Below are 14,912 nucleotides of genomic sequence, written 5' to 3'. Positions count from 1 at the left end.
CCTTCATAAAATGTGTAAAATTTCTTGCACAATTTTTTTTTTTTTTTTACTTAAAACTGTTTACTGCGCACTGAGGTAAGAACCTTAGACCTGGATCAGAGTGAATGAAGAAATAAATACGAAAATCCCTATTTCCAGCACAAGATTTTCCTTTGCTCCTTAAGAAAACCTCTTCCTTTGAACGCTCTGCCACACTGTCCCCAATTTTTTTTTGTTTCCAAAAAAAAAAAAGTAGGTAAGAAGCTTGCAAGCAACTATCTGCTGAGAACCAGATCTTTTTATATCTCTTGCTCAGAAATGGGAAACCAAGAACACTTCTCTTAATTTTTCCCCAAGTTTTGCACTAACAAAATTATGTAGTATTTGTTAGCGGCAAAGAAATCTGGCTATTTTCAATACAGGAACTTATACTGGCAAGAAAACGTTATCTAGTTGGAGTCTGGTAAACCTCAACCAACAATGCATGGAAATCTAACAGAGGGACACTAATACAACAGTCCCTTTCTTTAAGATTAGCGGAAAAGAAAATTTTGTACTTTTCAATGTAGTTTCTGAATAACAATATATTCTCCTCTTAAGATTGTTAACAACCTCACGAAAGACAGAAGTAGGATGAGATGACTTATAGGTATATACAGATATCTATGTACCTACAGCTGAAAACCTTTAAAGCAAACACACTATTGAACACCATGTATAAAATACGCTGCTTTGCCTAATCTTTGCATAATTCTGCCCTTCCAGAACTTAAGATAATCTAGAATAGCATTTCCATGAGGCAAATGTTCAAGCGTTCCATTTAAAGTGATTTTTTTTTAGTTAATGAAATTTATCTCCTACCAGCTTAGTATCTGTTTCAAATACACCTGTACTAACTCATCTACATTGTTTTCATTGTGCGGGTAAAAATGTAAAATTTTTCCCTGCTTTTTCTTATTTTAGTCTCCCTGTCATAGCATAGATTGATTTACTCCTGCAGATCAGGTTGCAGTAGTTGAAGAAATTACTGAAGCCAGTAATTATCTTCACCCTTAGTTACTGCCTTTCAGCAGTACCACTTTCAGGGTAATTTAAATTAAAACATTTGACTTTGCAGTAAAACAGATTAGGAACACCCAATATTGCTATTCCATTTCAACTCTGCGACCTGCTTTTGACTAGTAGTAAGTAACAGATACAGAACATTCCAACAAGATCTGCAAGTTGTATCTTTCCACGTCAGCATGATTTAACTCTAAAGCATTTTCTGGCTTTATGATTATACAAAAGGAGCAACATGAAATAAAAATCCAATCCTGCAAGTCTTCTCTTATGAAAAAAGGCATTTCTCACTGGAGTAATTCAATTAACCTGAATGAGATTGCTGACATGAGTGAGAACTGGATATGCAGTTTATGTGGCATAGTTACCGCATTACCTGCAGTATTTTAGTAATTCACTGACTTATTTGCAGCACTTTAGTAATTCAGTATACAGCACAATACAACACTAAATAGGCATTCAGAAGTGAAGAAACAGTCCTGTAAACAGCCATTTTATAAATCCATTATAATATTAAACTCTAAATATGTAAATAAGGAAGTCATCAGCAGATAGTGTTACCATTAATGATAATCAGTATGGTAGCAGCAGGAGCTTAATGAAAGAACTGTGGTGATATTGTACGAATATATTAGTTTGACTATTATGATTTTATTTATTACCTGTATTATATTTTTGTAAATACATCTCTCCAGCAATTGTCACCCCACTAAAGTAATTGCCCATGTACATTCAACCTGCAGAAAGCTCACTATTTCAGGAAAGTACATTTTTGTTTCTAGTATTAGTAAAATAAATACATTTACATTGTTGCCATGCAAGACACCAATAAAAACCTATGAGTTACAATGAAGAGTTAATATTTAAATGTTCCCCTCAACCCAAAATTTCAGTATGGTAGCATGTTCCATGTATACTGGAAAGCAGTACACTGTCACTTTTTCTTCTCTACTAAAAGTTAAACTGAAAACCTATAAAACAGCAGAAAAAAACTTCACATCCTGATGTTTACAGAGTAATATTTTAAACTTACAGTTCATTTCTGAGAGGAGGAAATAAAAAACCCCTCCAAACTCACAAATATAAACAAAACTCCAGTCGCTATCCGAAATTCTTCTGTGACAATATTAAGGATTGCCTATAAATTATAACAACACAAAAATATTATGTAGTCATGCATAGACATCTTCCAAATAATCTTACGCTATAAAAATCTTTTGATTATTAACAAGGTTATTAATGCCACACTGTTCCTCTCTCTCTAGTGTGAAGGACACAGGAAATTTTAGTCACACTGAAAATGTAAGTTTGTGTTTTATCTATCAAGTTTTACAAAACAATTTGAGGATGAGTACATAAATCAAATAGTCTAAAGAGTTCATGAAAAACTTTCCCAAATCAATTCTGAAAGTTGTGATAGTACTAGTAGATAATTTATATTAAAAATAACTGATAAGATTTCCTATAATTCCAGTTATAATTGCAGTGGAGTTTCTAGGGATTATAAAGTAACAACACCAGGACTCAGATGTTTGTGAGGAAAACTGTGGGGTGGAACTTCTTAGCATTACACTGTTTAATTTTTAAAAAGATAAATAAAAATATGCAAAACAAAGTTTGAACCATTATATTAAGAATGTTTGTATCATAAAAAATACATTAAAACGTGACAATAATAGAACAACATTGTTATAAATGTCAGATAAATGCTAACATTGACTTTTTGTAATGTCTTTTACCGCTGTAGATTTTTCTGAACTACTAAAGGGTATAGACATGTAACAGGTAGTATGATGACAGAACACTGTTTGGTCTTGAAGTAGAAAAGCAACCAACAATGACTTACAATTCTTGAACTTCTGTAGAGTACATTATTTTAACACTGTCTTTACATGTCTCTCTCAACAATTCTAGGAACAGTTTTGAACCTTTAAACACTGTTCTAGAGCAGCAGACCTTTAAGGGGAAAAAACCCCAACATGACTCAAGTTTTCTGCTTAGATATAGCGTGGAAGATCTTATGCCATGGGGAAAGTGTTGTTTTTAAAGCAACCTATTTATATAGTCATAGCTGTATGCTCCCTGCCATTTGTGCCATAGCACTGATAGCAATACTATGGTAACAGCAATGCAAAGACAAAGAGCATGAGGTACTTTCTAGCAACCAAACATCATCCTGAAAGACATTTACAAAATCAGAGTACTTCTAATGACATACACGTCTCTCATATTTGTCTACCCATCAAAAATATACATTGTTTTCCAATTTTGTGGTATGTAAATACAAATCCAAAAGCAAAGGCTAAAGAAAGTGCAGATGGAAATAGCAGAGTCAGACAAAATAGAACATCAAGATAAATTATCAAAAGAGAGCACGTGAATGGTACCAGATGGTAGAAAAAGTTAGAGATGAACTAAGACAGACAGACAAGATAAAAATACAAAAAAAAGAAAAAAAGAAAGGAACTGGGTAGAAAGGCAGTCACAGTACAGTGTGTGGAAACAGGCTTTCCTGATGACTGGAGTACAAAGACAAAAAAAAAAAAGAAAAAGTACAGAAGGCTAAACAGTCCAACTCTAAAGGACCTTTCATAGCTCCAGCACTCACTAACACTTTTAAGGTAGTAAAAAAAAAATAAGAATAAATAAAATTCTTTAACAGAAGGTATGATTAAGTTTGCCAAGCCATTTTCCCATCTTTCAGAAGAATACACTGATGTCTGTGCTACTGACTTCTGTAACTAGTAAGGCAAATGGCCCAGATAGACAGGATGGAAGGTAGGAGGGGGAAAAAACAATTTGAGATTTGCTCTATTTCATCTGAGTATCTATGCACTTAAATATACCTGCTTTTTTGTCCAATATACTAAATATTAATGGCATGATTTAAATATTATCATTGTTCATTATTATCTTCATTTAGCAGCTGTCAAATCATACCTTGAAAAGTAGACAGAATATAAAAACTTTAACTACCTAATGGAGTATGATGTGAAGGTAAAATCTAAATCTGTTCTTTATACACAAGGCTCTACCTGGTCCCACCTGAGTCAGAATTCCTGTAGCTTATTACAGGACTTGACTGCTGTTTCTTACTTAAGAGGATCACAGAATAGTAGTAAATGCAATAAGAAGTCCAGGTGTCCATTTCAGATGAAAAAGCAACACTATTTCATAATACCTGGGTTCAGATTTGACTCAGAGCAGGAACAAATAAGCTGTGGTAATATTTTGTAACTGCTATACCAAGTTTTAAGAAAAAAGTATTATAGATAATTTTAAAAATTTAGGAATATTACATTGAAGTCCAAAACTGCATCAATATCCAAACATTGAAATCATAAGAGAGAAGAAATACTAAAAAATAACACTCCTATTCTTATCTTCATATTCCTGAACCTATTTTAATTACATGAACAAATCTAGCTAGTATACCACATTTTTTCAATAGAACATCCCTTTTATTTGCTGCTAATCCACTGTGGACTCCTTAAATAGGAGTATTGCAATCCCTGTGTTAAAAACAGTGTTTCTCAGAGCAAAAGATCCCCATGACATGGGCTCTATTTGTCTGTCAATAGCATGATTATAATGTTATTTAACTGAAGAGTAAGCTATGTGCAACTATTCAAGTTCACAAAGGCTCCCTCTGAAGTGTCCATTGATAATTAAGCAGTTCTATGCTATATGCCAGGGGTTTTGAAATTCTGAATCATGTTGATATGGATTTCAGCTGTATCCTGTAGACCACAGCTGCCGGATTGTTAGGTAGGTTTTTTTCTGGTACCACAGATTCTTAGTATTGGGTGTTTTGGTTTTTTTCCCCCCCCCCCCCCCCCTGTAAATCACTAACACAGCTGAACACAGCAATGTCTATCCTTTGTCACCACACTAGTTTATTTCAGGAACTGGCTGGTTTTGATGGTGGTTAACTTTTTTAAAAAAAGGTAGAGACTTTACTGGTATTTCTTACCATTTTTGATGACAACAAGAAACATTACAAAGCTGTTGCTTGACAAGAATCCCTCTCATTTTTTTTTTTTTTAAGACCAGGCACAAATGATAACAAACAACCTGAACTCATTTTCACACTCTGTTTCAAACAAAATATTTTGCAGCCATCAAGATTTATCCACAAGATCCATTCCCTACATAGTATATTTCACAATGATATTCAAAGAAAAAGACCTACATCGAATAGAAACAGATAATTTGTTATATTATTAAGGCTTTCAAATTCATTCCCTCATATGATTTTACTCTAAATCCACTAAGAGACTGATTTATTCTTCGATCTATTTTTTTATTAGTGTGATGGTACTGAATTCAATGAGGTTTCTTTAATATGATTTTTTTCCAGTGATGAACAAAATGAAACTGAAAATTCTTATCACCAGGAGAAAACATCACCCTACATCCATTTAAGTCAACAAAAGAATTAAGCATGAGCCACAACTTGCTTACAGTTGCATGCTCTCCTGATTCAGTCTTCACTGCTTTACAAGTTTTTAGCGTATTTTTAGGTGGTGATGGTTTGCTGGTTTTGGGTTGGTTTTGTTTTTTTTTTTTTTTCCCCCCCCACTTTTCCAGGGGGTAAGAAATACTCTTCACTTGAAGAAATAAAAAGTTAATGACCAAAAGGCAGATTCTTGCAGCTACATGAAGAAGCAAAGGTGTAGAAAAAACCCAATTGATAAATTCTTACTGAAATAGAATTCTATATTCCTGCTATTAATTTGCAAGTAATAGGAAAAGTGTTCATTATAACTTGTATCAAGACACTGGAAACAGTGAACAAACTATAAATGCACAACAGGCAGTGAGCATGCTGAGTGGACAAATTGAACTCTATCCCATTGATATATGGCATAAAGAATAATTTCTTTTAATTGTTTCAAATGAATCTCTGTAAAGCTGAAGTCTCTTTTTTTACTAAAATAGTAAGTACAGTCCATGTTTGGGAAAGTGCATCTAGCAACCACTCAGCAAATATTTTAAAAATATCGTGTAACTGATTTCAGAAGACTGTGAGAATACGAAGTATCAAATTTATTTATGTACTGGTAACACTAGAAAATACATAGCCCTGCTATTAGCAGTAGAACAGTTTTGCACCAGGGCATAGAAAGCTAAAGGCTGAGAACAGAAATCTTGGAAAAAAGGTGAAGAACTCCCTGATAAGCATGGCTATTTCAACTGGCATACCTGAACAAACAGGGGAAAAAAGAAGGAAAAAAACCAGACACCCGACCCCAAAACAGAAACTGTCTATAAAGCTGCTGAATGTTACAACTCCAAAGCTAACACAACAATGCTCTACAAATTCAAGTACATATTCACTAAAATTCAATGACCGACTTTCAAAAACAATATAAAAAAATCAAGTTATTAATGGTATGATTCATAATGTCATTTTCTTAGTGCTTTATTTGTGTGTTTGTACACATGAATACATTTTACAAATAAAGTGAAAATTGCTCCAGTTTTGTTCCTTGAAAATCTGTTCATGCCTCAAATCTGAAAATTAAATCTCTGCTAAAGCAAACAAAAGAAAAGTCATCAACGAACCACTGGCAAGAGAATGCGATATCACAATAAGAAATTATGTGAAACCACATATGTGATCATTGGATGTATTTCATTTTTAAATGATTAAAAAAGTGTTGACAGTAAATCTGATTTTAGTCACTTGTGTCAAATCCTTTGAAATGGCAATTGTCAAGATCACCTGTTTCATACATAATACATTTTGCTTTACTGCCTCATTGCCAGTTAATAACTTTCATTCTTGAATAGTAGACAAACACACACTTCACAGTGTCTACTAAACAATTCAAGTATTTGTGGATAAGGATAGGAATATTGCTCACAGCTGAATGCTATATTGTCTATTACCTTACACTAAATACAATTCTGCCTAGAGTCCAGTCATATACATATCAACATTTCTGCATTCCAGCATAGCAGAAAACAGCTTTCTTCCATCCCCCCTCCAGTTCAAAACACAGAGATGATGTAACTACACTAACTTACACTTCTCATTTAACCAAAAGTTCCATTTGTGAGAACAATGTTCCCCAGAAAAACAAACTGTAATTTTTTTTTTTACTAAGTCTTGAGTTAAAAAACCAAACAGACAACTTCTATTTATATTTTGTAATTCTTGTTAAAGCCAGGATATCTGGAATTTTGCACTAGTTGCATGAAATTCCTGAAGAAAAAAAAAGTTCTCTTGGATGTCCAGATTCATATATTAGACTTTCAATGATACCAGAACCTTACTCTTTCTATACATTTCTTTTTCAATCACTTCAACTTTTGTGTTTCCACCAGTTTCTCCCTACCTCAGCATAACATACCCAGAGGCTGAGCGTCCTGTGAAAATACTCTCACAGATTTTTGTAACAAATTCTTACAGTACTCCAAGCCTGAAAGGAAGAGTAGCTGAACTTCCACCATCATTCCTGCTCAGCAAATTATCAGTGTGCCTATGTGAAACAGGACCACGAGATTACAGCAACAAAGCAAGTATAAAACATATTCTAGCATTTGTTTATTCTGACCTCCCATCAGGCTGTCTAGAAATGGACACTGTGTTCCATTTCTGATGCTGTAAGGCTTGTGAAGGATCATGTTAAAACATAGAAAATTCATGCACTTAATGTATTTCATTACTTATCATTGCAATTAATAATCAGCTAAGCATCAAATAGCTTATTTTCTTCTTCCTCGGTAAAATGGGAAGAAAATAGTTCAGGCAATTTTACATTCATCCTTGTGAACACTTTACAGAAGCAAACTTTCCTATTCAATCTATTTCCTTCAAACAAAACTTTATACAGTACAGCAAAAAAGAAAATTTTAATAGTAGCATAGTCTCCACAGAAGACTTGAGGTAAGAAACAGTATGGTTTTCATCCAGTGGCAGCATAACTACTCATTTTCATATGGGATTTTTTGTTCTTCTTAAAGATAGCTTCAATGTAAACTAGAAGGTACTGGTCAAGAGTTTAAAATATAAACTACTGCATAAAAGAGGTTTTCTATACTTCAGCATATATCTCACCAATTAACAGCCTAATCACCATGTTTGCCCACAGTTGTCAGATGTAACATATGGATACAATACATGTTTATAAATCATTAAGTCAAATCTGGAATCTCTAAAAGTACCATGAACAAGGAAGTAATTGCACATGTTGGAAAGAATTTTCTCATAATTTACGTACGGACCCAAATAGCATGGCAGCAATCACATTTAACTAACTAACTGGCCCTATCCAAACACACTATATGAATAAAACATCTCTCTCCTAAGGAGAACATGATTTGAGAGCAAGGCTTTTCCAAGGGCAGAACAAAACCACCTTAAGTTACATTAGAAAACAAAAGTGTAACCCTTTAATGGGGATTAAAAAAAAAAAAAAAGACTGAGACAAAACAGAAAAATAAGATTATAAGGAAATGTCGCTCCACCCGCAGTTCTGGCAGGCCAGTTCCTCCCAGTCAGGCTCGCCTGACTAGCTTAAGGGCTTATTACTCCCCTCCACAGACTATCAGGCAGTTTCTAGGAAAACCTTTACTTTTTCATTACCTGAACACAAAGACAGAGCTACCACCTTTAAGCATAGAAGGTCTTGTGATAGAAATTGTGGGAAAACTGAGAAAACACCACACTTTACTAGCTCTACCCTCACAACCTCACAGCTGCACTCAGCTAGGCGGGACCCAACACCGCCCCGTAATGGCGGCATCCACCGCCCCCGCACACCTCAACGCAGGGCGCCGCCCCACGTGACCCTACCCCCTACCCCTCCCGAAGCTGCTCGGGCTGGTTTTACCTCAGCTGCCATCCAGCCGCTGTCCTTCACCCGAGGGCTTCCACACTGCCTGAGGAAAGGCAGCCGATAAGGTACCCCATCAAGTACCATTGCCTAAAAAGCATAAGTAAATGGTAAACCTGATTCGGTAGAAACTGTGGCACAGGTGTGTGTATTGTCTTTTGCATTATATGTGGAAATGGAGGAAACTAGGGCAAAGAGAGGCTGTAATTTTTTGTAAGGTTTTACATGAATAAGCACTTACAAGTTATCAGTAAGTTCTGGCCTGAATTACCACAGGCTGGGCTGTGTAAAGGTTCAGGTGGAGAGGTTATTTTGTGCTCCCTTTCCCAAAGCCGCTTCACTGCAACACTGTTAGTACAGACTTTTGGTGGTATGTGGTAAAACAAGCCCTGTTTTTAGAGTCTATAAAGCACTTTGGGGATCACTGAAAGTGAAAGGTGCTATATGTATAAAAGGTGTTAGCAATGGTACTTGGAGCACAATATGGTTTTAGAAAAATTTTCTCTGAGGAAGAAGTGAATCACCCTTTTTCCTCTACTAACTATAAGAAATAAATGTATCTAAAAATAAATGAAAAGCAGTTTGATAAAAGTTTTCTTGTGATTTATTAAGTGGGAGACAAAAAGCATCTGAGTTTGATCCCAGCTGGTTGTAGTTAAAAGGATTAAGATCAAGCCTGACCAATTCATATCTTACATTATTAAGGGTGTGAGTTTGTCTCCTGTAATACTGTAATACAGATAGAGTAAATATATATTTAAAAATCAAATTCAGTAATACTATTTGAATATTTTCTTGTGACACAACTCTGTTTTTAATTACCTGTTCTTCCAATCCTCCTAAGGAGGAATTATCTCCCTGCTACGTTTGTAGAATAATAGGATGGTTTGGGTTTGAAGATCATCTAGTTCCAACCCCCCTGCCATGGGCAGGGACACCCTCTACGAGACCACATTGCTCAAAGCTTTAAATTACCTTTGCTTCAATATGTTGATACAGTGCAAGTAAAGTTAATAATAGCAATAATGATTATTTTATATTGTGCTTCTGCAACTTTTTTCACATTATTTTATGTAACTTTCAAACAAAAGATCTATAGCAAATTATGCATGAACTGCAACAAAATTTAACTTTGCATTTTATATACTAATGGAGTAGGAGTGAACTTTTAATAACTGAGTATCAGCATATGCATGACTATTAAAGATAGAACACCTTTTGAAATGAAGTAAATTTTTAGGAAATTTCTCTTACTAGTAAAAAGTATCATGCCTTATTGATATATAAGAAAAATACTTTTTTAATTCTATAGTTTATGTAGACAAAAATGTAAAGCATTTTTCTCTGTTTTCTTAAAAAACAAAATAACACTGGAATAATCTAACTGTTCTGGTAAAATACGTTCTAGTGCATAGTAACTTTCATCCTGACAGATCCCCAAACTGCTCTAGAGATTGCAAACACAGGAATTGCTTCTCAAAGCACTGAAATTCTGTGCTAGGAGCACTACATTAAAGTGATTCTGGAAAGGGTATTGAAAACTAAGTTATCCAGTGGAAATGGTGGAGCATAGCTGTTTAGACTTGGGAGAAAGCAGCTACCAAAACTCAGCTGGACTACTTTTACAAAAAATACTCTGTAAAAAGAGTCACAGAATTGGATGAAACAGAATTATAAGGATACTTTAAAACGTGTTACAGCAGTTTGATGTGCAGGGCCTGATTCCATACTTTAAATTTTGTTTTACCTGTATAGTAAATATGGTTTAAAAACTGGAGGATCTGGTCAATAATTTTCTGTTAAATTGATTCAGAGCCCACTGTGGCATGTTCTATACGGTTGTGTTGGGTTTGAGTGGCAAGGTTTTGGTAGCGGGGGGGCTACAGGGGTGGCTTCTGTGAGAAGCTGCTAGAAGCTCCCCCTGTGTCTGACAGAGCCAATGCCAGCCGGCTCCAAGACGGGCCCGCCGCTGGCCAAGGCCAAGCCAATCAGCACCTCTGTGATAACATATTTAAGAAGAAGAAAAACACTTAGAGAGAGCTTTTGCAGCCGGAGAGAGGAGTGAGAAGATGTAAGAAACTCTGCAGACACCAAGGTCAGTGCAGATGGAGGGGGAGGAGGAGCTCCAGGCACCGCAGCAGAGATGCCCCCTGCAGCCCGTGGTGAAGACCATGGTGAAGCAGGCTGTCCCCTGCAGCCCATGGAGGAAGGATGAGGGGGTGTAGAGATTCCACCTGCAGCCTGTGGAGGACCCCATGCCAGAGCAGGTGGAGGCACCTGAAGGAGGCCGTGACCCCGTGGGAAGCCCACGCTGGAGCAAGTTCCAGGCCGGACCGGTGGACCCGTGAAGAGGGGAGCCCATGCCAGGGCAGGTTTGCTGGCAGGACTTGTGACCCCGTGGGGGACCCCACGCTGGAGCAGTTTGCTCCTGAAGGTCTGCACCCCGTGAGAGGGACTCCATGCTGGAGCAGGGGAACGATGAGAGGAGTCCTCCCCCTGAGGATGAAGAAGCGGCAGAAACACCGTGAGATGAACTGACCGTAACCCCCATTCCCCGTCCCCCTGTGCCACTGAGGGGGGGGAAGGTTGAAGCCAGGAGTGAAGTTGAGCCCGGGAGGATGGGAGGGGTGGGGGGAGGTGTTTTAAGAGTTGATTTTATTTTCTCATTCCTCTACTCTGTTTTGCCTAGTAATAAATTAGATGAATTCCCTAAGTTTGGTCTGTTTTGCTCGTGACAACAATTAGTGAGTGATCTCTCCCTGTCCTTATCTCGACCTACAAGCATTTCGTTATGCCTTTTCTCCCCTGTTTACTGAAGAGGGGAGTGATAGAGCAGCTCTGGTGGGCACCTGGCCCCCAGCCAGGCTCAACCCACCACAACGGTTTACAAAATTTGCCAGAACTATAGCTCTGGAAATCAAATGCCTTAACTTAAGTGTAAAGTGAGAGAGCCTGCATATCTCAACAACAGAACTTCATTAAATATTTGTATAGACAGCTATGTATCAGCACTGAATACGTAATTTCAGATTTTATTACAAATGTCAGGCTAGATCAAAACAAGCTATGCTCTTGACTGAAGCCTGCCATGGTAGAGCTGATGCTTAACAGATTCTCGGAAAACTTGATTTTTAAAGTTTTGCCTAGATCCATGAACTTTCTAAAGATACTATAGCTCCTTCATGGACTTGTACATAAATAATGAAAAATGCGTTGTTTACATTTCTTCACCACCTCCTGGCTGAAACCTGTCAACAATTTGGATGAAATAAGAGGACAAAATATTTCTAGTTAGAAATCTGCATGTCCATTGACTCAGCGTGGCCAGCCTGTTGTCAGTGATGTTCAGACACAAGTGATGTGGCATAGACTCAGGCTTGTAATGTAGAACAAAAAAGTCTGGGATTATTTCCCATCTATTCTCCTTCTTCTCACATAGTGCAAGAAGATGAACAGTTTCAAAAGGTTTTTAAGGGGGGGGGAGTCATAACTACATTAACAATGAGAACAGTGTACGTCCGTATATCAGAGTCCTGTAGATCATTATCGTTCATGAAAAAGCTTTTAAAAATCATATTAAGGCACATTTTCTGACACAATATCACGGGCCTATGATGTGTTTTATCATTACTGGTACACTGCACAGAACATTTTTGAAGAAAATAGAATATTAGTTCTTGAAAGTAGGAATTAAATGTGGAAAAACCTGAAAGGAATAATGTGAACAATGATTAGATTGAAGTTTCAAATAGATGTATATTCTTCTTTCTCTGTTTTGTCTAAAAGTCATGTCCCTACTCCACAAACCCAGGTGAAAAAACTAATTTTGCATATAAATGGAGTGACTTCACCACTCGCTAACAGCTTATTATTTAAATGTAAGAAATAGAAAAGAGCACAAAAAGTACCACAAAACGCATACCAGCCTATTAGCTGAAGTAATCACAACACAGAGAATCTTTGAATAGTATGTGATTGTATTACACACTGTATTGTTTGTAAGTTTTATCATACTTTACATTTGGGTGACTTTCCCTGTTTCAGTCAACTAGAAATGACCAAAGGCTTTTTGGTTATCCTTGGAAATCAGACATTTATATTACCGTTGTAATAGAAATGTCATGAAAACACATCAGGATAAACTGTTCGTTTACATCAGCTAATTATGCCTCCAAATCTAAGACCTCCCAAGAAAATGGATGGTTTTCTTTATATGCAGAAGTTGTTTTGAATGACTTAAGCAAGAACAATGCAAGTCACACAAGGACATAATTATATGTTGCTTCACAAGATAGAAGGACAGTGATGAGATTAACTGCTCCATCAATTACTGGTGTAAGAAGTAGGAATATTGATTTGTGATTAAATGAATAGAGAAAATAATAACATTTCAAATCTTTAACTCCTGACAATGTAACTGTCAGTCAGAACTCCTAATGATTTCCAGTAAAATAGATGCTCAGAACTTGCAAAATTCAAGCCCTGAGTGTTTAGTAAAGAAAACTTGGTGTTCTGTTACTAAAATCTATCAGCATTCCAGTGTTGTGGTTATATGTGATATGTATTAAGTGCACTAGAGCAAATTTCCCAGAGAAAATGTTCTGTTCTGGTGTAGGAACTGGAAGTATTAAAGTACTGTGATATTGAAAAGTAGCCACAATTTCTATTACAACATAATCATTAGGAACAAAATATTGGAAGGTTTAACAGGATTTCTGGAATACTTTCCTGGAGCTTAATGATGCTAGTCCCATGTATACTTTAAAGTATTATGAGACATTTTGAATTTTTTCAAACATGCCAATATATAAAAAGAGTGTGATATGGTGTCTTAAGTTTGCAGGTCTATTTGCCTAATAAAATTCCACTATACTTTATGTGACACAGTACATTACACCTATTTTCTGATATCCAGAGATGATGAATTCCTAGAGGCAGCCTCATGTCTCACAGTGATGTTTCTGTATGTGTCAGTAGAAGTGTGTATATTATCAGTAGTTTTTTCACTACTGCTACTACCAGCATTAGTGATGGGAGTATTTTTATTATTTGATTTTTTTTTTACTCTGTGCCACGTAGCACAGATTTTTGTTTTTTTTTTTTTACAGAGTTTGAGGCAGCATGTTATTCCTTAGTGCACAGTGTGGATGAATGCTGCATTGTTTTAAATGGAGAATCATTCTCTGTAACCTGAGGGATACTGCCAAGTCTGATTTCTTTAAAATCAATTCAAGAGATTCATGCTCAGACTTGGCTGGAATATGGAGGCATACACTTTTTGATCAAATAAAAAAAATACAAGGACTTGTAGTGCCTCTTCTCTTGGGATGCAATGTTTTCTTGTAGGGAAAAAAAAAAAATTGTTAGACTTTTTTTCATGGAACACACTATATTCTGCCATATATTTGCTAGAGTATTCTACTCTTACTCAGATTAAAGCACACAAATATCAGGTTGACATATCTTTTCTGTCCTAGAAAAGTATGATCAGTCATCTGAATCCATTGTTTAAATTCATATGATTTCAGTAGAAAACAAAGCAAGTAATTACACTAGCCACACAGTGCTCTTTCTTATACAATTAGAAATCAGTGCAATGGGGCTTTCTGTTATTTGTTCATTTATTTGTTTTATAACAGAGACATTGGGGGAATTCAGTTGAAAAATATCTGTGAGATGAATTTCCAAGCTGATGACCAATATAGTGTTGCCTGGAATGCAGATTATGTTCCATTCCTTGGTTCAGATATATACTTCTCACATGGTCTCTGCAGAACAGTAAAAGCTTTGCACTCTCCTTGACTGCTAATATTTAAGAATTCTATCAATGATAGATAAAGTAATCATTAGAATTTCAGCCATCTCATTTGACCTGAAATTAAGAAGGTGAATAATCATATTGAAATAAATCTGTGGTTAATTATTTAGCCATTCAATTGAACTGTAAGACTTTTTAATGAAGGCTTGTTATTGAAATGATTATTTTATTACATTTTAAAGAAATAAAATTGATACTTTTTTTTAAAA

The 14,912-nt window shown here is 35.9% G+C and overlaps 1 protein-coding gene across 2 annotated transcripts in view; it reads right to left on the bottom strand.

Moving 5' to 3' along the window:
• PCDH11X (protocadherin 11 X-linked) overlaps window positions 1-14,912 on the bottom strand; it is a 511,064-nt gene that overhangs the window by 458,919 nt on the left and 37,233 nt on the right. The window lies entirely within an intron of this gene.

This window comes from Grus americana, chromosome 12, assembly GCF_028858705.1.
Source record: "Grus americana isolate bGruAme1 chromosome 12, bGruAme1.mat, whole genome shotgun sequence".
In the NCBI taxonomy this organism is placed as follows: Eukaryota; Metazoa; Chordata; class Aves; order Gruiformes; family Gruidae; genus Grus; species Grus americana.
The sequence above is the reverse complement of the archived record's forward strand: the minus strand, read 5'-3'. Positions and strand labels throughout refer to the sequence as shown.